At 41.4% G+C, this 27,315-nt stretch overlaps 1 protein-coding gene across 3 annotated transcripts in view; it reads left to right on the top strand.

The window, feature by feature from the left end:
• The window catches only part of TBC1D1 (TBC1 domain family member 1), a 217,238-nt gene that overhangs the window by 18,061 nt on the left and 171,862 nt on the right, over nucleotides 1-27,315 (top strand). The window lies entirely within an intron of this gene.

The following is a 27,315-nucleotide window of genomic DNA, read 5'->3' as shown; positions in this document are numbered from 1 at the left end:
AGAGTGACTCCAGGTTTCATCCTTATCATTTGTTAATGATAGAATTTCACTCAAAGTTACTCTGAAAAGATCACATTCAAAACTATAACCTGTTTTTAATTTTGGATGCAGCTTGCAACCAGAGCCCTGTGAGTCACTAGTTTGGGATATACTGGAAGAGATAAATCTCTTGTTGCTACTTTTTCTCTTTTTTAAGTACTTTTCCTCCCTTGGGATGCTTAGGCATCCAGCCCAATAATTGTTGCCTGCGAGCCCTAACCAACAATCAGAGCAGGCCAAGTTGGGAGCTGGCCTGACTCAGAGAAGCCTCAGTTGGGGCTGGATTGAGGGTAGGACTTGGAGGAGGGGCCTGATGCAGGACACACAAGAAAAGAGGTGGACTTGAGTGTGATTGCTAATGTGCAACACTGTGCCTGACCCGGCACCTTAAATGTGACTCCATAGCTGTCAGTCCTGCAGGAGCCCTTCCCTGGCAGCTTTAGTTCCAGAAGTGCGTCAGAAGTCATCATTTCTTGTGGTCAAGAGATGTAGATATTTGGGGGGCCGGCCCAGTGGCATAGTCATTAAGTTCACGTGCTCTGCTTCTGCGGCCAGGGTTTCACAGGTTCAGATCCCGGGAGCAGACCTGTACACCGCTCACCAAGCCATGCTGTGGGGGCATCCCACATACAAAATAGAGGAAGACTTTCACAGATTCTAGCCCAGCAACAGTCTTCCTCAAGCAAAAAGAGGAAGATTGGCAACAGATGTTAGCTTAGGGACAATCTTCCTCACCAAAAAAAAAAAAAGAGAGAGAGAGCTGTAGGTGTTTGAACTGTTGCCAATTTTATATTAATTCATTCTTTGGAATGCTACCAGTGTGTCATGTACTTGGCTCAGTGTTAGGGTACAGAATCAAATAAGGCATGATTGACCCCTCAAGAAGAATAATGATGTTTTTGTATGTCAAATATAGGTTCTGAGTGCCGCACTGCTAGGAGTTAGCAAACATCTGTAAGTTATGGAAGAGAAAATTGGGGAGAGTGGGTGGAGCTCTAGTATAATAAGCGCTTGTAGTTATTTTAAAAAGCTGCCAGGTACAAAAAGATATAGACAAGTTATGAATTGCTCCAGAGGGCAAAACTAGAAACAGTAGAAATTTGTGGATAGATTTTTGTCTCTTCCCAGCAATGATAGCCATCTAATAATTAAATGGGTTTATATTGAACAGTGGACGTGGATGGGTCTCGTCTCAAAGGGGTTTCACTTGGCAAGTCATCATCTTCCTGTCTCCACACTTCCCGCTGTGTGGAACGAACTACCTGACAGTGTTCCCCTTTTGTTTCAGACAACTGAGTTGCTCCTAAGTCTGTTTTATGTTGAAATTAAGTTGTTCCCTGTAATATCTAGTTGTTCAGCACAGATCTGTCTTCTGGAAGAAGCCTCCAGAATGTACTGCGTTTTCCATGGGATGTTTGAATGGGTTTTAAAGACCCACTAGGAATTTCCCAGGCCAGTGAGTTGGGTGCGGATTGAATGGCTCTTCTAAGTAAAGGATATAGCTTGTGTTAAGCCATAACAAGACAAGGGAATGCAGACATGTCTGCTGGGGCTGGGGCTGCTGCCATTATTCTTTTGCAAATTGCATGATCAGAGATGAGACGGGAAGGAAAGGCTGGGGCCAGACTTTACAGGGCTTTGTATGCCTTGCTGAGGGAGTTGGATGTTCTCCTTAAGAAGGTTCCTATTTGAAGCATTAATCAGGGAAATGAAATAATTGGATTGTTTTTGGAATTTGGGGTGGAGGATGGAGTAGAGGAATGAGAGACAGATGAGGGAGACGAGTTAGGAGACTATTGCGGTAGTCAGTGTGAAAACTCAAGAAGCGTCTTCATCCATAAGTATAATATGAAGTAGCTTGTTCTCGCTGAACCCGTGTTGACGTCTTCTGATCATTTTCCCCTCTGGCTACCCAGAGAGGTTTTAATTGTTCATCGGTTTCTAACGGAAGAGAAAGTCAGCCATTCTGATTTTCTGTCCTATTGATGCTGACCTGCTTGGTTCCTACAGAATGATATGAAAAATAACATAGAAGTAAGATTTCTAATCTGGTTCTGCTTGGTCTTCTAAAAATATATCCTGATATCTCCCATCTTAAAAACAAACCCTTTCCTGACTCCATATCCCATTTCGGCTCCCTCTAGTTATCCAATGTTCTGCTCCTTTTTTCAAGAATTGACGTGGTGGCTAACTTAACCTCCTCTTGCCATTTTCTCCTTGGTTTACTAGTTGGGCTTCTGTCTTCAACATTCCACTAAAGCGGCTCTGATCATGTCACCAGCAGCCTCTAGCTTGTGAGATCCAGTGATCCTTTCTCTGCACTTCTCTTATCCAGTTTTCAGTGGTTTTTGGCATAGTTGGCAAGAGAATGTTCTTGAAACACTCTCCTCTCTTGGCTTTTGGAAAACCAGACCCTCCTGTTTTTCATTCTTTTTCCATGGTGGTTTCTACCCTGCCTCTTTTCTTTGTTCTTCCTCTTCTCAATTCTGAGTTTTATGCCCCTCAAGACTTGATCTTCTACATTTCTCTTCTAGACACTCTTTCCAGATGAACTCATCATAGCGTTAAATACCACCTATTTGATGGTGACTCCCAAAAGTTATTCTATTGCTTCAGACTCAGTGATGGGTTCCAAACTTGTCTATCCAACTGCCAACTTGACTTTTCTACTTGGCTGTTAAATAGGCATCTCAAACTCAACATGGTTAAAATAGAACGCTTGAATTTATTCCCCACCAACGTGTTGCTTTCTCAGTCTTCTGCAGCTCTTAAGTGGCAAGGACAGGTGCTACAACCAAAATCTAGGAGTCATCTTTGATTTCTCTTTTTCCTTCACACACTTATCCAAATTATTCAAGGCTCATTCCAGATCTGCCACTTCTCTGATTCCCTTCTTAACCCTGAGCCCAAGACTGCATCATCTCTCCTCTGGACTACAGCAATGTTTCTTAACTGTTCTCCCTGTTTCCATTCTTGCTTTTCTCCACCAAGCAAGCATGCAGAGCCATCTTTAGAATACCTACCAATGCATGCCACTCCCCTGCTCAGAAGCTCCCTAGCGACTTCCCCCTGTACTTACACTAAAATCCCATATCTTTGCTGGGATTTACCATGTGGACCTCATTTCCCACACTCTTTCCAGTGCTCTCTGGACCCCAGGAACTGCTGCTTGTATTACTAAAACATGACAGTTTCATTCTTCACATTGGGTCTTTGCATTTGTTGTTGCCTCTCTGTGGAAGGCTGCGCTCCCAGCTCTTCATGTGGCTGCTTCCTTAGATCATTATGAACTCAGTTCGGATTTCATCCTCTGGCTGCTTAGTCAAAATCAATCACTGTCACTTCATCTGGTTTTAATGCCTTCATAACACTTACCACTATTTGAAATTATCTTGTTTGTTCATATGCTTCCTTGGGTACTGTCTCCCACCTGCCTAAGCAGCAAGAGAGGAGGGCTCTTGTCTGTCTTGTTCACTGCCAGACCCTGGCACCCAGAACAGTGCTTGTACATAGTGGGTCCTTCATGAATGAATGTTACCTTTTTGCATTCATTCTTGGGGATGTGCTCCTCCTTTTTTTTTTTAACCCCAGTCTCATCTGGAAACCCCCTGTGCAGCCGTATTAGTTTGTTTCCTTGGTTTTCTTTTCCTTCTTCAGGACAGATTTCTCTTGCTCAGTCAGAATTTTATTCTTAGATACCACGCCTCCTCCTCCATCCCTCTTGAGCATCTTTCCCCTTAGAGTCTTTGTTCATAAGATAATATTCATTGGCTCTCATCTCTTTGGGATCCGCACAGTTCTCTTCCTTGGTTTTTATGAACACAAAATTTTCTTGGCATTTATTGGTGACAGGTGTGGGAAACATTTCGTGAATGTTGAGCAGTCCTTACTATTGAGAAACTCTTGTATGTAAGTTAAATCCTTTCGGCTGTGATTTATTTATTTTTTTTGCATCAATTTTTTTCCTAAAATGAATAATTCTTCTTATTATAGAGGCATTTATGCTTAATGTAAAAAAAATAGTATAAGAGTGTTAAAATTAAAAGTTTCCCCTTAATCCTACCTCCTAGAGGGAAACCAACATTAACAGATTTGTGTATATCCTTATAGATTTTTTTAATCTTATTATACAAACAAATGTTTCTGTATTTAATCACTTTATATATTGATTTCTACCATTTTTTTTAACTCAGCCCTCTCTCCCTATATATATATATACACATATGTATATATACTTATAAATACATATTTATTTATATAAATAAATGAATACATAAAAATATCTCTCTATATTTATATATAAAGTGAAAATATATACACAAACATAGATATAGCTATACATATAGACATATTTTAGACATTGTTTATGGTAGTGCAGCTGCATCCTTTTGAGTGATTGCACAGTTGTAGCAGCGGGGAGAGAGGAAGGGCCAGTTTTAGGACTGTGGCAGAACTGCTCTTGGGTGACAGCAGCATCTTTGTTTAGCTTTGATGAGCCATTTTGGTTATGAAAAAAGAGCGTGGCCAAGATGGGCTGGAAGTGACTCATAGATGTGTGATCTGCTTAGCACAAGAAACAAACAGGATTTTGGAGTAACAAAAGCAAAAATGAGCAAGTGGGACTACATGAAACTAAAAAGCTTCAGCACAGCAAAGGAAACATCAGCAAAACGAAGAGGCAACCTATGGAATGGGAGAAAATATTTGCAAATCATATATCTGATAAGGGGTCAATACCTAAAAATTATGAAGAATTCGTACAATCCAACAGCAAAAAAAAATTCAGTTCAAAATGTGCAGAGGAACTGAATAGACATTTTCCAAAGAAGGCATACAAATGGCCAAGAGGTACATGAAAAGGTGCTCAACATCACTAATCATCAGGGAAATGCAACTCAAAACCACAATGAGATGTCACTTCACACCTATTAGAATGGCTGTCATCAAAAAGATAAGAGTTAACAAGTGTTGGCAAGGATGTGGAGAGAAGGGAATGCTTGTGCACTGTTGGTGGGAATATAAATTGGTATAGCTACTGTGGAAAGCAGTATGGAGGTTCCTCAAAAAGTTAAAAATAGAACTACGATATGAACCAGCAGTCCCACTTCTGGATATATATACAGAGGAAGTGAAAACAGGATCTGAAAGAGCTATCTTCACTCCGGTGTTCTTTGCATCATTATTCACAATAGCCAAGACATGGAAACAACCTAAGTGTTTCAACAGATGCATGGATAAAGAAGTTGTGGTAATGAATAAAATTCAGAAGAAGGAAATTATGCCATTTGTGACAACGTGGATGGACCTTGAGAGCATGATGCTAAGTGAAATAAGTCAGACAGAGAAAGACAAATACTATATAATATTACTTATATATGGAATCTAAAAAAGCCAAAATCCTAGAAACAGAGAGTAGAATGGTAGTTACCAGGGGCTGAGGGTCAGGGAAATGGGGAGACGTTGGTCAAAGAGTATAAACTTTTAGTTATAAGATAAATAAGTTCTGAGATCTAATGTACAGCATGGTGATTATAGTTAATAATACTGTATTATATACTTGAAAGTTGCTAAGAGAGTAGATCATAAATATGCTCACCACAAAAAAGAAATGAGAATTATGGGACAGTGTGGAAGTGTTAACTAATGCTATGGTGGTAATCATTTTGCAATAGAGAAGTGTATCAAATCAACACATTGTACACCTTAAACTTACACAGTGTCATATGTCAATTATATCTTAATGAAGCTGGAAAAAAAAGATACACAAGAACAATAAAAAAATAAAATAACAACTAAGATTTTGGAGAAAGCCAAGCCTCAACAGTGTGGGAAGCTGAGGCCAAAGTGAAATTCCTATTTTTGATGGCAGGGTTGGGGGAATGAGCAAGGTCTTCTAAGAACGGGAGGCCTAATATTTGTTTTTAGTTAGCTGCTATGTTGAATTATGTTGCAGCCAAATATCTTGCTCCTCCTCCCACCTCTTGCTGATATCCCCAATAGCTATTACAATCTACTACATATAAGAGGTCGTGTGAGTATTATTTGTGGACAGCAAAGAAAAGTGCCTATGTGGTATGTCTGCACACAGTGAACAGAGAAGGAACGGGTCGTAAGAGCAATAGGAGGCAGGACCGGGAAGAGAGCCAGTATTCACAGGGAGCTGAAGATGGAGGCAGAGGGAACAGGAGGAGCCGTGGACTCCCAAGAACCCCTAGAGAGTTTGGGAGGGATGCTGGATTTCTCTTTCCCCAAGAGAAGAGATTTTGATCCAATTTTTTTCATCTGTCAAGTGACAGAATGACCCTTGCTACTATCTGGACTATATATGGATGTACCATAATTTAGCCAGCTCCTATTAATGGTCATTTAGATTTTCCCCTCTTTATTATAGTTTTTTCTGCAACAAGAATCTTACATAGTTTTGTATCTGCTTCTAAGTAGATATCATTAATTAATATAGATTAATGGAAACAGTACTGCACCCCTCAGAAAACATAGACTACGAATGTTTTGAAGATGATCTCCTTAGCAGCAGATGTGGCTGGGAGCCCCTAGTTGCCCTGTGCTACTTAACCAGAGATTCCATTTTAATTATGATGGCGTGCATTAATGGGATTCACAGCTTAAAAAACAACTGGAGACAAGTTGCACATGCAAGTGAATAAATGTCACATCCATGTCATTTTCATTCTCAAAGCTTGATTTATAACACTTGATCTCTTCTTGCCTTTCTCCTTCTACACTATTATGGATTTTCTCAGTACTGCTCATAATGAATGAGGTGACTACCACTGACTTTTACAATGAGGGAAAGAAAAAGATTGTTTCGCAATTTTGTTTTGCATTGGAAAGCTGTATATAGCATTTGTGTTTTATGAAGAAAATAAAATTATACTAAATAATATTCTAGATTTTTCTTTCTTGGCTTTTATGTTTTAACTAATGACCGAACCGTTGTCATCATGGAGTGTTTCTGGCATTTTTGATCAGTATCCAAAATGGGGTACAAATATACACTTCATGTAACAATTACTTATAAATTATGCAATCTTTTTAAAGATAAACAACATGTAACTATTTAAAAATTTTCTTATTATATTTCTGGTGTATATAACATTTTTCTTAAAGCGTAATTCAACATAATTGTTGAGTAACTTTTCCTTTAAGGTTTTAGATGATATTTTACTTCTTGTAACAATATGTCAACAACAGGGAGAAAAGACATGCAAGAAAATGATTCCTATTTGCAGGCTTGAAGACTTATCCCCTCCTTTTTTTAAAACTTAGAAATGTGTGTCTTGAAAATGAAAGGTAAGAAAGAAGAAATAATTGAAAGAATTTTATGGTTATAGATTTTAATTTGATCAGTTTCTATGCAGTTCACTTCTGGGATAGGACAACGACTCCTAGTTAAGACTCAGAATGTGATCACTGGTTAAAAATGCATGTGCATTTTTCTCAAAATAAATACTCTAACGTAAATTTGGAATCTGCTGTGTCATCTGTTTCATGGGTTTAAATATATGAACTTCCCCATCTTTTGACTCTATCAGTGCTAAGTGATTACACTAAATTATCCATGTTGACTCTTACAAGTTAGATTATTTTCATCACAGGCAGAGTGTTCTTATTTAGCTTTCCTACAGCTGGTGAGGACTGGTTTAGTTCAGTAAACATTAACTGTTTACTCTGTATAGGCACTGTGCCCAGCATAAGGGATACAGAACCCAAAGAACAGCCCATGCCCTTGAAGAACTTAGAGTCCAGGGGCCGTGAGCATGGGGTGGGAGGAGGATGGTCTCAGACAGAGGCTTCAATATAAACTGCTAAGAGGTAATGAGGTACAGTTATGCACAGGGTACTAGGTGAGCTCTCTTCCACTTGGGGGTTCTGGAAAGCCATCTTTGAGAAGATGATGTGCGAGATGACTCTTTAAAGAGGAATGAGAAACAGGTGAAGAGACAAGGGCACAGAGTCACAGAAAGTGTGAGGTGGGGAGTGGCCCAAAAGAGGAGGGAGAATGAATGAGTAGGTTTCGGGCCTTAGTGGCTTCCTGAGATGGAGAATAAGGGCAGACTTGAGGGAGACGAGCTGATTACTTGCATTTGGGGCTTGTGGGGTGTTGGAATTGTTTGAGAGACGTCCCATGGGCTGAAGCTCAGAGGAGTGGTCAGGGCTGGAGAGACGTAAGTGGAGCACAAACACAGTAGTCAAAACTATGAAAGTGGTTGACAACATCCAAGGAGAAAGGAACACCAGGGAACATGAGTATTTCAGGAGGTGAGTAGGGGAATGGGAGTCCAAAAAGGAAGATTAAGATAGGAGGAGACCCGTGAGGCAGCAGTGCCACAGGAGCCAAGGCAATAGGGAGTTTCAGGAATGAGGACAAGGACAGCAGTGTCAAGAGCAGGAATCAAGTTTGTAAATATAATAGCTGACAAATATTCCCTAGATTTGGCCATGTGAGTGGTCACTGATGACCTTTGTCAGTTTCAGTGGAGTAGCAGGGTGTGGAGTCAGATGTCAGTGAAGAGGGGATGGACAGCAAAGATGTTAAGATGACTTCTAAACCTACCCAGAAAAAAAATCTATATCTATATATACACATAGATGGATAGATATACAAAAGTTTTATTCTGCCTCATCTATTTTTATTTCCTTTTCCTATTTTTATCTCTACTCAGGCCCATTCACTTTTTGTTTTTTACCTTCCCTACCTTTTGATCTTAAAAACAATAACCGCAACTAATTTGCATGGCTTTTTTGTAATTTACAAAATGCTTTCACATACATCACCGCGTTTAATGTGCTCACGCACCCTTTGAGTTGGTATTATAACTAATTTACAGTTGTTTAGGATGGAGGCTCAGACATGCAGGCTCATCAATGCCTTGTAATTCAACCCCCTGTTTGATATTAAGGACACTAAGATTCGGAGAGACTTAGGGTCTTATGTCAAATTTCACTGATCTTTGGTGAGGTCCTGGCACTAGAAGCTGATCTCCTGATTTTCACTGCACACCTCTAATTACAGGGTGAGGACGTTGGTGAAGTTCAGGCAACGCTGTTAGAACTTGGTACAGCAGAAGCTTTGGCCCATAGCCAGCTAGGATCCTGTACCTTTAAACCATTCTGACTGATCTATGTGCTAGTTGCTGGTAGGCAATAAAACCAAACCACAGGCTCCCAGGCTCATCTATAGTAATGGCCTAAGACTCTCTCACTTTGTTCCCACTCATGTCTTCTATTGGTGGACATTCGTCCTTTTTGCCTGAGCAGTATCCACTTCTTAATTTATCAACAGCCCCCCACGTGGTCCACTGGAGATGACCCATGCCTAATTAGCATATTCTGTTACTTTGGCCTCAATGATTGGTCCCCGTGTAGGCTTGTGAGCCGAGTCAGGCAAATCTGAGCCAGTCCTGGAAAGAGAATCTCTCTGCTGGAGCTGCTGGAGACCATGTGGCCACTGCCTGGAAAGAGCCCGAATGAATGAAGCTAACATGGAGGCAGCACAGTCATGGATGGGGTAGCTGGGTGCCTGCAACATCATCTGCACGCTGGGATCTGCCCTGCCTGGAGCTGGAGCTCTCCCTGAACTTTGAGGTGCATGAGCCAATAAAGTGCCCATTTACGTTTAATCTTTCTGAGTAGCAGTTGCAACCGCAAGAAGCTTAACTAATATTCTTCATTTTTTAGCCCCGCTTTGCCCCTGTGTCTTAATTGGACTCACCGAGTTTGATCCTTGCATTCTCTAGGATTTGCTTCAGACCGATCCTCTTACTCTGGGCTTCCCACTTTGCTGGTTCCTGCCCCATCAGCCATCTCTTCCCGCTTCCCCTCACCAAGCCCTCTTGTGCGATGTTTTCTCATTACTTTGCTATGAGTCAGAGGTTATGAGCTGCCTCTGCTTTGTTTGTATGAACTGATTATTGTTGTTATAAAGACAGAAGAAATTTCTACCATTAACCCAGCACTTTTTTATTGAGATAAAATATTCCTAACATAAAGTTTACCATTTTTAGGTGTACAATCCAGTGGCATTAAGTACATCCACTATGTTGTCCAACTATCACCACTATCCATTTCCAGAACTTTTTCATCATCCTAAACAGAAATTCTATACCCATTAAGGATAACTTCCAACGTCTCCCTCCCCCGAGACCCTGGCAACCTCTATGCCACTTATTGTCTCTATGAATTTGCCTGTTCTAGGTATTTCATAAAAGTGGAATCATATAATATTTGTGCTTTGGTGTCTGGCTTACTTCACATAGCAGAATATTTTCAAGGTTTATCTATTTTATAGCATGTATCAAAATTTCTTTCCTTTTTAAGGCTGAAGAAAATTCCGTTGTATGTATATCCATGTTTTGTTTATCCATACATTTGAATTCTTTCTACTTTTTGATGATTGTGAATAACCCTGCTCTGAACATTGGCATGTGAGTATCCTGTTTGAGTCCCTGCTTTCAGTTCTTTTGCACAGAGAAGTGGGATTGCTGGATTGACCAGGACTTCTTATGTGCCAGGCACTGTGCTATGTAGTTTATGCTCATTATTTTATTTAATATTCACAAGAACTTTGTGAGGTAGTATTATTATTCCTACTTTACAGTTGAAGCTGAGGCTCAGAGAAATTAACATGCCCAAGGACACGTCCTTTTTCATGAACAACCCACGCCTGTTGGACTCCAGAGACTGTACTCTTAGTTTATTCTAAAGTCATGCCTTCAAGGCCTTCAAGAAACACACTTTGGGTACGTACTGTGTGTTGGGCCCTGGGCTGCATGCTGGAGTACGTAGTCATGTGTTCATCATGCCTCGTGTGGTCTTGAGCAAATTGAGAGGAAGAGCAACATTCTGTAGCATGTAGAATGGGCTGCGTGGTGCCTGGCCCGTGCTTCATACATGGGGTCTCGTCCTCTCCATATGCACTGCTGGACTTTATTTTTTCCCAGCTAGTGACCAATTCTGCCAGCCTCTTTCAGAGCATGGACAGCTGCTTTCTTGGATGAGCCCAATCCTGTCTGAAAGTGGAAGGAACAAGGAAACAAGCTAAGAAAAAAAAAATTGTATATATTTCTTCTGATTATAAAAATGACACATAACCATTGCAGACAATTTGGGAAAAAATGGAAACATAGAGCAAAGAAATCAGAAACTACCCTCTAGTCAGGCTATTCAGAGAGAATTGTTTTTGATGAAAGTTTAAAACTAAATTAAAAATAAAAATAAATTAATAAAATGCTATGTTATCCTCTATTAGAAAAGATCAAAGTAGTTTGGTGTCAATTTATTCCGTAAAACAAAAGGGAGAAATTGGCCCTAAAAGTCCCCCAGCTACCTCTAATATGTTCAAATTACTCGATTCAGTTACTGCAGAGTTATGTCTTTCTGTTTGGAGGATATTAATCCTACAGAATTTGCCAGATGGTGCCCTGCGATGGCTCTATTATTATCCATCATCGTTAGACGGAAAGGCTCCATCATCTGTCTGCATTAACTTTAGCTATTTAGAAGGAATGTATGTGCTTTGGAAGAAAGGTGCCACGTGAGGAAAGCATACTCTCGAGGGAAGGTGGTGAATTCTAGGAGTAAATTCTAGCAGAGATAATGTAAATGACACCAGGATCTACTCCAGGAGGGAGATTCCCTCCCCCTGCGCCTCCATAAGAGTATTGTCGGCTTCCCGTCCTTTAGGTCAGGTTTGCTCCTTCGTAATGCTGCTAACGCCATATGGCACCTTTGTCCAAAGTAGACAGAAGTACCTCTTCCTCTGGGAGGAGGGGGCCCCGCTCCACAGCTTGGCCAGTGGAGTGGTGGTGAGTTCATTCTTCACTTGATTCCTTGGCCAGGCACCCTTGTTCGGTGAACAACACATAACACTGTTTGTAATAGTCCGGGCTCTGCCTTTTTGAGGTTCTTCCCTCTCTGTGGACGTGGAGGCTGTAGATATTCCAGATCCAGGTGATGCAGCTCCAGTTCTGGGTGTGCCCTGGTGATATGGTCCTCAGTTCAACCTGTATGTATTGAGCTCTTACTGTCCAAGCCTAGTTTCCATGGAGAGCTACCTGGACCTGGATACCAGTCCTGCCTTCTTCTTGGCCACTGCCACCACCAACTCTGTGTTTTACAGCCCAGAACTTTCAGTCAAGTCCTCTAAGTATTGGCTGAATTTATTGGAAGTAGTTCTGTCTACAAGTGCTTGAGATATCACTATGTAATTATTAGCAGCTATTCAAATGAACAGAATCCTAATGTAGTCACAGACACATGAGCTAGATCTTCCAAAACTATGGCCACATCTAAAAACTCTCCTCATTTCGATTTTTTTTCCATTGGAAGCCAAATTTCACTCTCTTGCTACTAAAACAAATTCTATTTCTTCTTTGGGTCTTGGTTCTTAAACTTGCCAGGGTGACTTGGTCTCAAGCCTTTCCCTGTCTTAAGCTACTCCTCAAGAGTCTCTCTCTTAAAACTGTTGTGATTTAATTCATCTTTTGGTCTGGGGAACCCAGATCCGTGGTTCCGGCTGTACTGGGCATCCTTAGTTTTCGCTTTACCCCGGTGCTGTTTGTATAAAAGCAAGGCCAGCAGTTACATCGTCTTAGGTGCATGAATGGATTTTTCATGATAGAAACCATCATTGTGCCCTTGTGCAAATGAAATGTAACTTTGTGGAACTATGTGATATAGCATGAAGCTGAGCTGCTTAAATACAAATCCTTATGTTTTTGTCCCATTAACGCACCCTCAAAAATATTGGTAGGTTGAATTCAGGTCATTATTGTCCCTCACAAAAACAGGAATGATTGATTTATGGTAAGTGTGATTAAAAGCTGCACTCTAGAGCCACTTACCTGTTCAAGGACCTTGGGTAAGACACTAACTTTCTCTGTGCCTTAGTTTCCTCATTCTCCAAAACGGGGATGACAATAGTACCACTCTTCTGGGTTGTTGCAAGGATTAAATGCGTTGATAGGTGTAAAGTGCTTGGACTACGGCCTGGCACATGGTAGGAGCTACTAGTGGACAAATGTTAGCTATTACATGGAAAATACTATAACATTAGCTTTTGGAAATCAGACAGAATTTAGGTATGCATTTTTATAATGCAGTCTTACTTTTTTAATGCTTTGGCCAAGCTAATTGAGATTAAATCCAACAGTGATAAATACCAAATGTTTAAACATTTTAAAACAGATTGGTGTTTTAGGGGCCGGCCCCGTGGCCGAGTGGTTAAGTTCGCGCGCTCCACATCAGTGGCCCAGGGTTTCGCTGGTTTGGATCCTGGGCGCGGACATGGCACTGCTCATCAGGCCATGCTGAGGCATAGCACAACCAGAGGCACTCACAACTAGAATCTACAACTATGTAGTAGGGGGCTTTGGGGAGAAGAATAAAAAAAAAAAAGAAGATTGGCAACAGTTGTTAGCTCAGATGCCAATCTTTAAAAAAAACAGAATAGATTGATGTTTTGTTTCGTTTTACAAACTTTCGATAACTGAATTACCTGAGTTTTCCCTCTTCGATGGGATAGATTTGTTCTCAGTCAAGGCAAGCATAATAAGCAGAACTTTAATTTGTCTTTCTTTTGCATCTGATCGTTGAGTCTGTTTCCATTACTTTTTCTTAATCCCTGTGGCAAGAGCCTCTGCTCTGTTTTGCTTCTTGCCCTGTTTGTTTGGATTCTGCTTTCTCTCTTACTTACTACAGCAAGGCAGCCAGCTCTGGCAGTGGGCATACTTTAGAAAATTTAGATCTTGATTTTGCAGCTTGTCTGCACACAATAAATAGCCAACCTGTGCCAATTTTCTTCCAGGCTCTTTTTGGCAGAGGAATGATGACTGGCTGCTGTGGTCAGGAATGCTGTGTGCTCCTCATTGGCTGGCCAGATCCGAGCTACAATATAAGAAATACAACCTTAAACTATTCCAATCTTTTCTGTTGCAGAAATGGATGCTATTATAACTGAGAAATTTATGATGGCCAGTTAATTTCCCTTTTTACATCACAGTGTTACTTATTTATTTATTTATTTTTAATTTTTTTTTTTAGGAAGATTAGCCCTGAGTTAACATCTGCTGCCAATCCTCTTCTTTTTGCTGAGGAAGGCTGGCCCTGAGCTAACATCCGTACCCATCTTCCTCTACTTTACATGTGGGACGCCTGCCACAGCATGGCTTGCCAAGTGGTGCCATGTCCTCATCTGGGATCCAAACCGGTGAACCTCAAGCCCCCAAAGCAGAATTTGTGAACTTAACCGCTGCGCCGCTATGCCGGCCCCACAGTGTTATTTTTAACAACTGATTTCTTGAAATCCAAGGTCATAGAAACCATAGGCAGAATTATCTGAAGCGCTGAGAGCTCTTCCTGAAATGTATCTGGCTTGGTTTAGGAACAGTGAGCAGGATGCAAAGAATTTGTCTGGACTGTTCATCTGAGCCGTTCTTGCCTCCCTTTATCTATTGGTGCTTGGAATTTGTCATGGTGAAACTGTAAGATGGCTCAAAGTAAAACCACTTCAATAATTCATATCTTCTTTTTTTAAATTTTTTAAAATTCATATCTTCTTAATCTCCTTTTGATAATTTCATGAGTGACTAGTGGTAACTGTAGTTAAGCGATGCCAGGGCAACCTTTTCTTTCTATATATCTAGTCCAGCATTTATCTGTCTGTTTATCTACCAATCTAGCTCTTGTGCCAGAAACAATCATAAGTGATTAACAAGTATACATAAAATACAAGAATGTTCCATGGATTAACAGTTGGGTGAGAGAGGAAAGAGACACAGTGATAAGGACATCATGTTGAGTAAGAAAGGAAAGTTAAAATGCTCTATTATGGAGCGTTACACCAGTGGTTTCAAAACTTAGCATGCACTGGCCTCGCCAAGGGGTATTTCTTAGAAAAGCAGGTTCCTTGGCCTCACCCCAGGAACTCTGGCCCCTACATTGTTAACACGTGCCCGCAGGTGATTCTGACCCTGTGGGTGTAGGATCATACTCTAGAAGCACTGACCTGTTTGCTTGCTGCAGATGGGTAAATTTGGCTCCAAGCTTTCTGGCAGTCAAAATGAAAAGGGAAGGCTGTCTTTTCATAGTGTGCAGAAGATAAGATCTTTGGCATAAGGTACAGATGAAGGTTTAACTATGCTTCTATCAACTTTAATATCTGCGTGGGACCTTGACTTTCGTAGGAATCAGAAAGGAAACGTCTTCTGTAGACCTCCCTAAGATGAAGTCTGTCAGTGAGTCTGTCGGATTCAATTAAATGGCATTAACTGAACTTTTGGGGGGTTGTACCAAACTGTCTTAGGGAGAAAGGAAAAGAAGGGAAAAAAAGAGCAGGAGTGGGGAGATGAGAAAGAAAAAGGAAGAAGGAGGAAGAGTAAGAGAGTGAAAAATGAAGTGGGCCACGAGTTTGGACAATAGTTTGGTATTATCTACAAAAGGTGAATATAGTGCATACTCCATGGCCCAGCAGTTCCATTCCTAAGCATCTACCCTGTGGAATTTCTGCACATTAATGCCAGGAAATAGGAACAGAGAGTTTATAGCAGCATGGTTTGTAAAAAGTAAAAATTGGAAACAAATGAAATGTCTATCAACAGTCAAAGGGATAAATTGTGGAATATGATGGAATATTAAAGGTAACAAAAATGAATGAACTACAATCATGTGCAAAAACTTGGATGAATTTTAAAAACATAATGCTGATCAAAGGAAGCCAGGTGAAAGAAAATACATACTGTGTGATTCCATTCATATAAATTTCGAACTGGGTAAAAAGGGAACTGATACGTTGTTTAGGGTTGCAGACCTAGAAGTCAGGAGTCACTACCTTTCCAGGGAAAGAAGAGGCTGGGATCATGAAGGGGCATATGGGGATCTTTGGGAAGATGACGGTCATTTCTTTCTTTACTTGGATGGTAGTTATAAATGTGTCTCTTTTAATATGATTTGATAAATGATTTTGTGCACTTTTCTGTATGTGTATTATTTTTCACAATAAACAAGTTCTTAAAAGGTTGGGAGAATGTTATCAACAGGTTCATGGATAAACAAGTGATGGTATATCCATACAATGGAATATTACTTTGCAATTAAAAGGAATGAAATATTGATGCATGCAACAAATGGATGATCTCAAAATCGTTATGCTGAATAAGCCACTCAAAAAAAGAGAATATACTGTATGATTCCATTTATATAAAATTCTAGAAAGTGGAAACTATTCTAGAGTGACAGAAAGTTGCTCAGTGATTGTCTGGGTCCTGGGCAGGGTAGAAGAGAGAAGGAGGGTTTACAAAGGATATGAGGAGACTTTGGAAGTGATGGAGATCTTCATTATTGTAATGGTGGTGATAATGTTGCAAGTGTAAACAAATGTCAAAATTTGTCAAATTGTGCTCCTTAAATATGTGCAGATTATTGTATGTCAGTTATACCTCAATAAAGATGTTAAAAAATGTTGAGAGGAGAAAAATTAGGTGTCAGAAATGCCAAAGAAATGGATCTGTCATCACCAAGCCTTCTCACGGTTAAGAGCGGACCCCCTACATGCCAAGGGTCAGTGTGAGGTGCTCTAGACTTGACTGTGCCCAGTTGGCCAGCACCTCATTGGGTTGGGGGATAACCATTCATTGACTCTCACTGTGCTTTTATTTCTTCATTTGTATATTGGACATAAATACCTTTCTTCTCATGATCTTTTGTTGAGTAAGGGATAAAGAGAAGAAATCTCACATTGGCCAATTCAGTTGCTCACTAACAGTTCAGACAGAGTTCCGACAAGAAGGCCTCAGGGAGAATTGAACAAAGTGCCTGCATTTACCTGTCTTCCACGTTTTTCTCGTGTTAATGTAAATCATTGTGAGATGGCTAACAGTGGTTGGTTGTAAACTCGAATCCAGTGAACTGTTAGACAAAGACTCTTACTATGCATATTTTTCAAAATACAAAAATTTCAAGACAGTGTATTATACTTCTGTGTTAAATTTTTAGAAACTCACTAAAATAATCTATTTGGAAGGCAGATCTGTGTGTTGACGTAGCATGAATATGTGTAACAACAGAGTATAGACATCTATGAGCTCAACAAATTCAAGTGCAGTGTGTATTGGTTTCCTTTTTGTGCTTAGCTTTCATTGTTACGCAGATAAATTTAAATAAAATCATTTCTTGAATCGTATCTAACTCAAAGCGGAATGCTAAATGCCCAGTATTTAAACTAATTAGATCGAGCTTAGGAATAATTAAATGTTTTAAAGGTAGGATAAACTAATTAAGTTATTAAACTTTTCCTTAAAATGCTGAGCTCTGTGGTTACAGGTTTCCAGAAGAACAGGTAATAAATCTGCTTTAGTCATCTGAATATTTTATATTGAATGAAATAAATACAGCCTATTTTTGTTTTTCGAAAGGAGTATTTGCCAGATATTAAAATAATAAATAATTATTTAAAAGTATAAGTCATGAAAAAGTGAAGAATTAGACATGTTCGCAAGATAAAAATTCACGCTAACAAAGGTGGAGAAAATCGTATTGGATAATACTTTGAGAACTCTCCCTTTCATGTGGAGAAAGAATGGATTAGGAGATTTTTGATCCTGGGTTTATTTAAGAATAATGATGGCCGGGGCCAGCCCGGTCGCGCAGCGGTTAAGTGTGCACATTCTGCTTCGGCTGCCCGGGGTTCGCCGGTTTGGATCCTGGGTGCGGACATGGCACTGCTTGGCACACCATGCTGTGGTAGGCATCCCACATATAAAGTGGAGGAAGATGGGCACGATGTTGGCTCAGGGCCAGGCTTCCTCAGCAAAAAGAGGAGGATTGGCAGCAGATGTTAGCTCAGGGCTAATGTTCCAAAAGAAAAAAAGAATAATGATAGCTATTACCATTTCTTACATGCCTACTTTGTGCCATTCACCACGATAGGTACTTACGTATTTTATTTCCAATTGTCACAAAAATTCCTGAGAATAAAGTACTGCTGTCCCCATTATTCCCTAACCTTTTTCCACTTCAGTCTCTTCTTTTCAAACTCATTCACAAGAGGTGTTTTGCAAGCTCATCCTTTAATATAAAATAACTTTTACTGTTCCTGTACCTCACATCTAATTTGCTTTGCCCTGATGACAGTAACTGAACAGGATCGAGAAATAAATTCTGAAATCATAAATTAGATCCAGTAGTCCTGTATCCGTTCCATTTTCCCCCCATTAGCTTCAGTCATTATAATTTTGACTAACAAATTTGGAATCACCTGAGAAAATCTCAAACTCGTCTGTCATTGTTTTTTTTCCCAGTGGCAGCGAAAGATTGCCTTCGTGGGCTTTTCCAGAATAAACAGTCTGAATCTTTAGTGAGATCTCTGAAACCTAACGCCAGGTCATTTCTAACGCATGTGTCAAGACTGGGCCTCTGTAGCTTGCCCTTTACAGAAATAGCTTCTGTCAGTTTTCTGTAAGCGATTCCTTTCATGGTGCATTGTCTACCCATGAAACTTAGAATATACAATTGTTTTCATTCCTGTGCTTTTAATTGATGTGGGAAACCAAGAATTACCACTGACGTTTCATAATTGTTCTCCTTTTATGCATTCATTACACTGGAGGTCATATGAAATCAACTTTTATTGTTCTCCTTGAATGTTGGGAAAATGATTTTACAAGGCCTTCAAGATGGAAAAAGAGCACTCGAAAACCAAAAGTGTAAATACTACGAATCCCTATGAGCGAGCATTAATTGGCTTTAAATCTGAATCTATTAATTTAAGAGGGATTTGTTTGACATTTTATGTCTTCTGAATTGTGGCATTTTGAGCAGGAGTGGCCCTGATGAGGCATCTGCTCAAACTCCATTTTACAGAGAGGGAACTTTGATTCAGAGAAGGTTGGTGCTGCTGGGCGCTGGCAAAGCTGGGACCGGAACGGGCCTCCTGGCTTCCTGCAGCCCGGGGCAATTTCTAAATGACTTTCACAGAAAATAGAATCTTAAAAGTTTAATAAACTTAAAACTTAAGAAATTTAAAAGCGTTTTAAAACTTCTGTTGGAATATTGCATTGTACTAGGTGTGATACCAAGTGGTTAAAAGACGTATTTCCAGGACCGGCCCCGGTGGCGCAGCAGTTAAGTGCGCATGTTCTCCTTCAGTGGCTGGGGGTTCGCCGGTTCGGATCCCGGGTGCGGACATGGCACCGCTTGGCACGCCATGCTGTGGCAGGCGTCCCACATATAAAGTAGAGGAAGATGAGCACGGATGTTAGCTCAGGGCCAGTCTTCCTCAGCAAAAAGAAGAGGATTGGCAGCAGATGTTAGCTCAGGGCTAATCTTCCTCAAAAAAAACAAAAAGGATTACCTACTTTCTAATCTAAGATCAGCAAATTCTTACACCTACAGCTATATGCACACACGTGTATATATATACATATATACTCACAAACACACAAAAAGGTATACACATGTTTACCTATACATACACACACCTACATATACATATATATATATATATATCTCCACACATGTTTCCCTACACAGGCACACCTCATTTTATTGTGCCTCACTTTATTGTGCTTCACAGATAATTGCCTTTTTTTACAGGCCTTCCACCATCAAAAAGATTACAACTTGTGAAAGGCTCAGATGGTGGTCAGCATTTTTTAGCAATAAAGAATTTTTTAATTAAGACATGCACTTTTTTTAGACATAATGCTATTGCACACTTAATAGACAACAGGATAGTGTAAACATAACTTTTAGATGCACTGGGAAACCAAAAAGTTCATGTGACTCCCTTTGTTGCGATGTTTGCTTTACTGTGATAGTCTGGAACTGAACCTGAAATATCTCCAAGGTGGCCTTTATATATACATATACATACACATATATAGATATGTCAACACACCCACATACATATACACATACACATGTACATTTGTATATACACACACACATACTCCCATATGGACATTCATAAATATATGTATCTACACACACATACAACATACATACACACACACACACATATAGCAGAATAGTAGAAAAATAAGGGCTCTGGAATCAGGCAGACCTACAATCCCGTTGGTACTAGTTGTGTTTCCTCAGGCAATTGCGTAAACTTTTAAAATCTAAGTTTCACCATTTATAAAATGGGGAAAAATATTGCTACTCTTAGGCTGACTCTAAGAAACAAAATAGATCATACGTTAAGTGTTGAGCATGTTGCCTGCCATCTAATAAGCGTTCAATAAATGTTAGTAGCTAACCTTGTGAATATGTGCGAAATGTGAATGCTTAGTAAACTTAATAAAAGATAGATGTGTTTCAGTATCTTGACCTCCATGCTGATCATAATCTTCATAGCAGGCTGGGTACCTCTGGGTTGGGGACTGGCCCTAAACCAAGGGAAGAGGCATAGTCTTATTAATTTGGAAAGAAGGGCTTTTAAACAGAGGGTGACACTCTCAGTCCCAATGTATAGTGGAAGGAGAACATCTCAGGAGCCCTGGAGGCAGGGGGAGCCAGATGGCCTGTGGAATAGCCTTGTCCCAGGTCAAAGGTGAGCAGAAGCCACCTGTGTTGCATGTGTTCAGTGGGAATAAAGACACTTACACATGTCAGTTTGCCCCGGGTGAGCAGTGACCCTCTGGATCAACTGGGAGGATGCTGGTGGATAAGAAGCTTAGGCAATAGGCATCTGGTGTGTCGTGGTTTGAATTCTGAGGCTGAGGAGTGGGAGTGCGGAGGGAAGAAGAACCAGCCAACTGGAATCTGGAAAGGTCAACTGGGCACACAGCTGTTCGTCTGGGGGCATATCCAGAAGCCAAGATCAGAAGCTTGGGATGAGTCAGAATGGGCACGGGCACCACATGTGCAGGTTGTCCCAGAGGCTGTGTGGGGGGCACATGGACCTCAGGCTGCCCAGACAACCCCAGGCACGGGGGGGGGGGGGTCCAAGACCAAGAAGAAGAGTAGCCAGAAATGAATCCAAGAAATTGGTCAGAAACTGGAGGGAGTGAAGAGAGTAAGTCAATCACTTAGTCTCTCAAAATCACCAAGAAAGGACCAGGGCAGGGACTGATTTGGAGGGAGGGGAAAAACGTGTTGCTTCAGTTGTCATCTATCCCCACTTGTTCCCTGGGCAGAGTTTGTGCCTCCAGGCCTGAAAGTTGACGCAACTGGCTTCTGACTAAAGGAAAGGGAGCAGAGTGAGCAGCAGAAGAAAAAGGGCTGCTTTTGTTGGGATGGAAACCTGAGTTAGCCAGCGGAGAGGAGTCTGACAGAGACCCAGGCTGACCGAGCAACCTCCATCTGGAATGTTGCTGCTTGGCGTAGAAGATGGAAAAGAGACCACGGAGAACATTGAGCTGGCCTTAAAGCCTCTGCACAGAAGGAAGGTGACACATAACATTTCTATTCACATGTCTTTGGTCAAAGCAAGTCATGTGGCCAACACTGATGTCAACAAGGTGGTAATTCTAATCCTTCCCCAGGGAGGGGCAATGAAGCTTTGTAATAATAACACAGTCCACCCATGACTGTGCTGACCCCAGGGTCATCTCACTACTCCCATGACCTCAGTAACTGTCCTTACGGTCCTAGACCCAGCCCTGTAGCTCAGTTCTCTGCACCGACAGCCAGAGCCACATATGCAGCCGCCAATCAGGCAGTTTCCTTGGTCACTTAAACTGAACATGATCATGCTGAAGTCATTTCCTCCTAACCATTTCATTTCTTTTTGATTAAAGGCCCACTGTCCACCTGGCTACCCAAATCAGACATCCGGGTGTCATCTTTGACTTCTCGCTTTCCTTGTTCACCCCATACACAAGCATAGATCAGAAAGTCCTCTGGATTGCACCCAATAAATGTCTCTTGAATATTTCTGCTTCTTTTCATCTCTTCTACTCCTACTTATTCAGGATATTGTCTGTCTTTATTTTTTTGAGGAAGATTAGCCCTGAGCTAACATCTGCCACCAGTCCTCTTTTTTTGTTTTCCTGAGGAAGACTGGCCCTGAGCTAACATCCTTGCCCATCTTCCTCTACTTTATATATGGGACGCCTGCCACAGCATGGCTTAGTAAGCAGTGCGTAGGTCTACACCTGGGATCTGAACCGACAATCCCTGGGTTGCTGAAGCAGAGTGTGCAAACTTAACCACTGTGCCACCAGGCTGGCCCCCAGGATGTTGTCTTTCTATTCTGGACCACTTTGGTGAGCTCTTAAATAATCTTAATGCCTCCGTATTTCCCCTTTCGAGTTCATTCCACTCAGCACCCAGACTGGTCTTTCTAATTTGCAGATCTGACGATACGCCCTTTTGTTGCCACCTCTGCTTAAGCTCTTGCACGGCTTCTGATCTGAGAATAAAGCTGTGAAACGCTAATAAGCTTCTTCATCTGCCTCTTCAGTCTCACCTTAACTATTATCACTCCTCGCAACTGCTTACATTTCATGCCCCCACCTTCCATACTGAACCCCTTCCATTTTCTCTAATGTCCCGTGCTCTCTCCTACTTCTAGAATATTGCATGTGTTCTTCCTTCTAACTGTTATGCTCTCTGTCCTCTTCAGCTGGCTAACTTTACCTCCTCCTCCCTCAGACCTCAGCTTAAACATCCCTTCCCCAGGAAGCCTTCTCTGACCCCTTCCTAAACTAGGTAAGGTGCTCCTATTACGTACTAGTATGATACCATACTTCCTTCTCTATGGCACAGATCACCACTTAGAGCTGACTTAAATTGTCATTGTCTGTCTTTGCTGGTACACTCTAATCTCTTTGAGGGCAGTGACTAGTTCAACATAATGCCTCTGAGTCCTAGCAGAGTGCATGGAATAGCTTAGGAGCCGGTAAGTGCTTATGGAGTGATGATGAATGACCATTCGTGGTGTTGAATAGAAGGGTTTGTCCCGAACTCAAGAGAAAGGCCAGAAGGACGTGGAAAGATCCTTGCTTCTTTAATTCAAGGAAAGCTGAGGAAGACTAGCTTGGCTTAGGGCTAGAGGGATAGTATCAAAGTAAAAGAGACTTCTAGAGGAAGACAAAGTCAGGGCAGGGTCAGGAAGAAGTGAGATCCACTCGACTATAAGCTCCTTGAGGGAATGGCTTTTTGTTTCGTTCACCGCAGAATCCCTGTGCCTAGGATGGTGTTGGACACATATTAGGCAGTTCATAAGTACTTCACTGAATGAAGGAGTGAACAAATTGTGGGCCAGGGTTCTTGGCTCCAAGAACCAACCGTGGCTGACATAAGCAAAAAAAAGGTTGGGAGGATATGGGGTAGTTCCCAGACTCAACATAAAGGCCACAGAATCAAGCCTTGCGAATGAGCAGCAACCCAGGGGAGCCAGGCAGGTGGAACCATGGCCAAGGTTGCATCACAGGAATACCCTGCCAAGGACACCACGGCTGGCACCACTGCTACCAGACACTGCTGTCCCTGGCACTGCCACCACTGCTCATTAGCTGTGGCGCCACTGGACTCTAACACTGCTGCCCTCCTTGTGAGTCAGGCCTCACTGACCCTGTGACCTGACTTTACCCCTTCAAGATTCAAAGTCCCAGACAGGAATGCCTGACTGGCCTACCAAGGTCGGTCGTCTGCTGTTCAGCTGCCAGAAAACAAGGCAGTGAATATTTGTCCCCCGTCAGCAGAGGGGGCCATGCTGCCACCTGTTTCAGGAATTCTTCCTAAATAGGAAAGTCATTCAACGCTGGGCAGCCTGGAAAGCTCGAAGTGTCCATTATGGGAGGACTGGACAGAAAAATTCAGAACCAAGGAAAGTATTTTCTCATTTAAAATATTTTATAAATGCTCACTATAAAAATTCTATCAATTCAGAAGTGTGTGAAGTATAAAATGTAAGTTCCCTCCCTACTTCCCCATCCCTATTCTACTCCAAGAAATAAGCACTGTTAGCAGTTGGGAATCTGTTCCTACACACTCCTTCAAGAAACTTCTTGGATAAGAATTGTTTCTTAAATTGCACAGGGTTGAACTTCATAGAATTACTGGGTGCTTATAATTTTTATAGTAAGCTTGTCGTCTGATATTTTTTACTTGGGAATAAAGTGGCTGCTTGGAGTCTAAAGACCGATGTGGTGGCAGCTGTCATTTTGATGGGTGAATGCATCTTGGGTTCTGTTGGTGGGAAGGCACTCGCTCTGCCTTTGCCTTCTCGATTTGAGTTGCCGAGGGGACAACCTCCTGTTCAGGATGTCTCGTGTAGAGAGTTAGGTTATGAAGAAAGAAAAGTTGTCTGAAACAATATTTTGCTGTGATTTTAAAGAAATAAAATTCTAGAGAGAATCCATCCTTAACTGACCTCCAGGGAAGTTACTCGCGGTGTGTAGCTGTTAATTTTCCTTGTTGTGTTGGTGGTTGGCTGGGCTGAGGTGCCCAGGGAAGTGGTGCTCAGGTGCCCCGTGGTGGTTGGGCAATACAAACATAAGACTCTTATTTGAGACAATTTTGCACAAAGAACAGAGAGTTGTTGTTAAAATAAGCAATCTGAATTTTAACAAAGTAGAACTAGGTGTTAAAAAGCTCACTTGTAAGAAATTTATGATAAACCGTATGTTAGAGTTGTAAACTGAATAATCTCCTTAGATGAGGTGGATGAATGCTTCTCAGGTTGTTACATGGCTGACCCGAATTGGTCATCGAGATTGGCCCCCAAATAAGGCCTTGGACTGGTCTCCAGTGTGGTCTCTGAGAAGCTAGAAGCAAAAGCTAGCACTTCCTTCGAGCCTGCTTTGCTCTGGATCGTCACGTGCCCAGGTTTACATCAGTGAAAGATGATGCATACGTAATTTTTCAATGGTGCCGTGTGCTTCTTTACCAAACAAGTAGTCTGCACGGTATTTCTGCACAGAAAGAAACAGATCCGATCAGATTAAGATGTGACATCCAGGATTCTCATCCAAAACCTTTCTGTCTGAAATCAATGCCATATTAGTACCTATACTGGTAGCAATTCTGTTTTACACTCGTGAAATGGGATAAATTTTAGATCTTTTTGAGAGAATCAAATGAACAGATAGGGCTTGGAATTTTAAAATGCGGATGAATTGAGGCAATTCCAGTTTGGAATCCCAGCCAAAAGGAAAGCCAGCTGTGGTTCATTTGAAAGCATGTGGACATTTTGAGTGTTGATCACAGAGAAAGGTCTTCATTAAAAAAATATTATTTTGCAACATGTAATTATAGCCGAGCTGTAACAAGTGTGACAGAAAGCCGTAATATTTTGTTTATACAAAGAAACATTGGCTCCTTAAAAGAAGGTACCAGTGCAAGTGGCAACATTTAAAAAGAAGTGAAAGCAGTCAACTTTGATATTTTAATTTGAGTTAAATTTGCTCTTGCCTTGGTATCTTGACTGTTATACAAACAATCCTCTGTAGACTAGAAATGTTGGAAAACCCAGTATCATATGAATCTGTCGAAATAATATCCTTGTTTTGTCTGAGCAGGAAGTGAACAATTCTGTCATGTCCCCAAGGAGAAGTTAGACCACGACCGGGGCACTGAAGGGCCAGCAGTGGGAAAAGAATTAGAGGCATCAGCTGCAGAAAGAGGAAGCTGAGCTGTGGTGGCCACAGTGACGAGAAGTGGGAGTTGTGGGAGCAGCGGGGGACCAGTGGTGCCTCCGGAGGGTGTTTGGGAGTAGCAGTTGTGGCCATGCTGATGCTGGTTGTCTTTTCAGCCCACGGGCCACGAGCAGGTGCTCTGCTGGGCTTTACGAAATTTCGGGACAGCCACAGGATGCTATGTGGAAATGAAAATGTGTGTCCGCACAAGTCTCGTAACCAGCACTCCCGCAGCTTTCTATGGATCAGCCAAAAATGGAAAACAGCCCAGAAACGGAAAACAACCCAGATGTCCATCAACAGGGGGCGAATAGAATGCCGTTCACCAATAACAAGGATGCACATAGCAATGTGCAAAATCTCAGTATCATTGTGCTGAATGAACCCCGCCCCCCTCCCTCCCCCCCCCCCCCCCCGCCCCGGAAAGAGTCTATGCTATATAATTCCATTTATACGAAACTCTAGAAAATGCAAACTAATCTCTGGTGAAGAAAACAGATCAGTAGTTGCCTTTGGATGGGGTGGAGGGAGGGATGGTGTGCAAAGGGGCACAAGAACTTATAGGGGGTGATGGAAATGCTTGGTAAATTGTGTTGGTTTCACAGGTTCATATGTCAAAACATATCAAAGTGTACACTTTATATGTACAGTTTATTGTAAAAAGATGTATTAAAAAAACTCCCAAAAAAGAGAACAGGGCCTGTTAGACAGTAAATACTCAATAAATTAATAATAATAGTAATAAAAATAGGGGCTAGGCACTATTATTATCTTTGCTTTACAGATGGGGAAACTGAAGCCCAGAGAGGCTAAGTAACTTGCCAAAGGTGACACAGCCAACTGGTGGTATGGCCAGAATGCTGTCTAACTCCAGGACCTGGATCCCACAGTGGGAAAAAGAGTGTGAAGACAGAGCTAGAAGAGCAGGCCCAGAAAGATTATAAGAGGCAACATGCCAGAGCGGCAGCAAGAGGGGAACAGAGAGCAGTGTGCACAGGAAGAGCTCCGGCTGAGGACATTTTGTGGGCGTTCTTTAAGTACATGAACTTGCCTTCTCTCATTCAGTTTTTAATTCACATACCATAAAATTCACCCACTTAAAGTATACAATTCAGTGGGTTTTAGAATATTTACAGAGTTGTGCAACCATCACCACAATCTAATTTTGTAGCATTTTTATCACCCTGTACGTATCAGCTGTCACTCTGCATCTTCTCGCCCTCCCTCCTGTTTTACTCCCCAGCCCTAGACAACCACACATCGACTTTCTGTCTCTATACATTTGCCTGTGCTGGACATTTCATACAAGTGGAATCATACAGTCTGTGGCCTTGTGTGTCTCACATCCTTCACTTAATATAATGTTTTCAAGGTTCATCCGTGTTGTGGCACGTATCCATACTTCATTCCTTTTTTCTGGCTGAATAATATTCCATTGTATGGATATGCCACATTTTGTGTCTCCAATCATCAGTTGATGGACACTTGGCTTGTTTTGGCTATCATGAATACTGCTGCTATTCTCAATTTCGTTTAAACAACTGGTGGTTATTTGAGCAGGTAAAGAGAGAGGCAGCTATCAATCATAGGCACACATACCATCTAAGCGGAAGGCTCTCTATTTGCAGGACTTCGAGTTTATTTGGTATTTAACAAGATACGTGGGGACTCTTTTGAA

Source organism: Equus caballus, chromosome 3, assembly GCF_041296265.1.
Source record: "Equus caballus isolate H_3958 breed thoroughbred chromosome 3, TB-T2T, whole genome shotgun sequence".
In the NCBI taxonomy this organism is placed as follows: Eukaryota; Metazoa; Chordata; class Mammalia; order Perissodactyla; family Equidae; genus Equus; species Equus caballus.
Note: the sequence above shows the minus strand (reverse complement) of the source record. Positions and strands in the feature narration are given on the sequence as shown.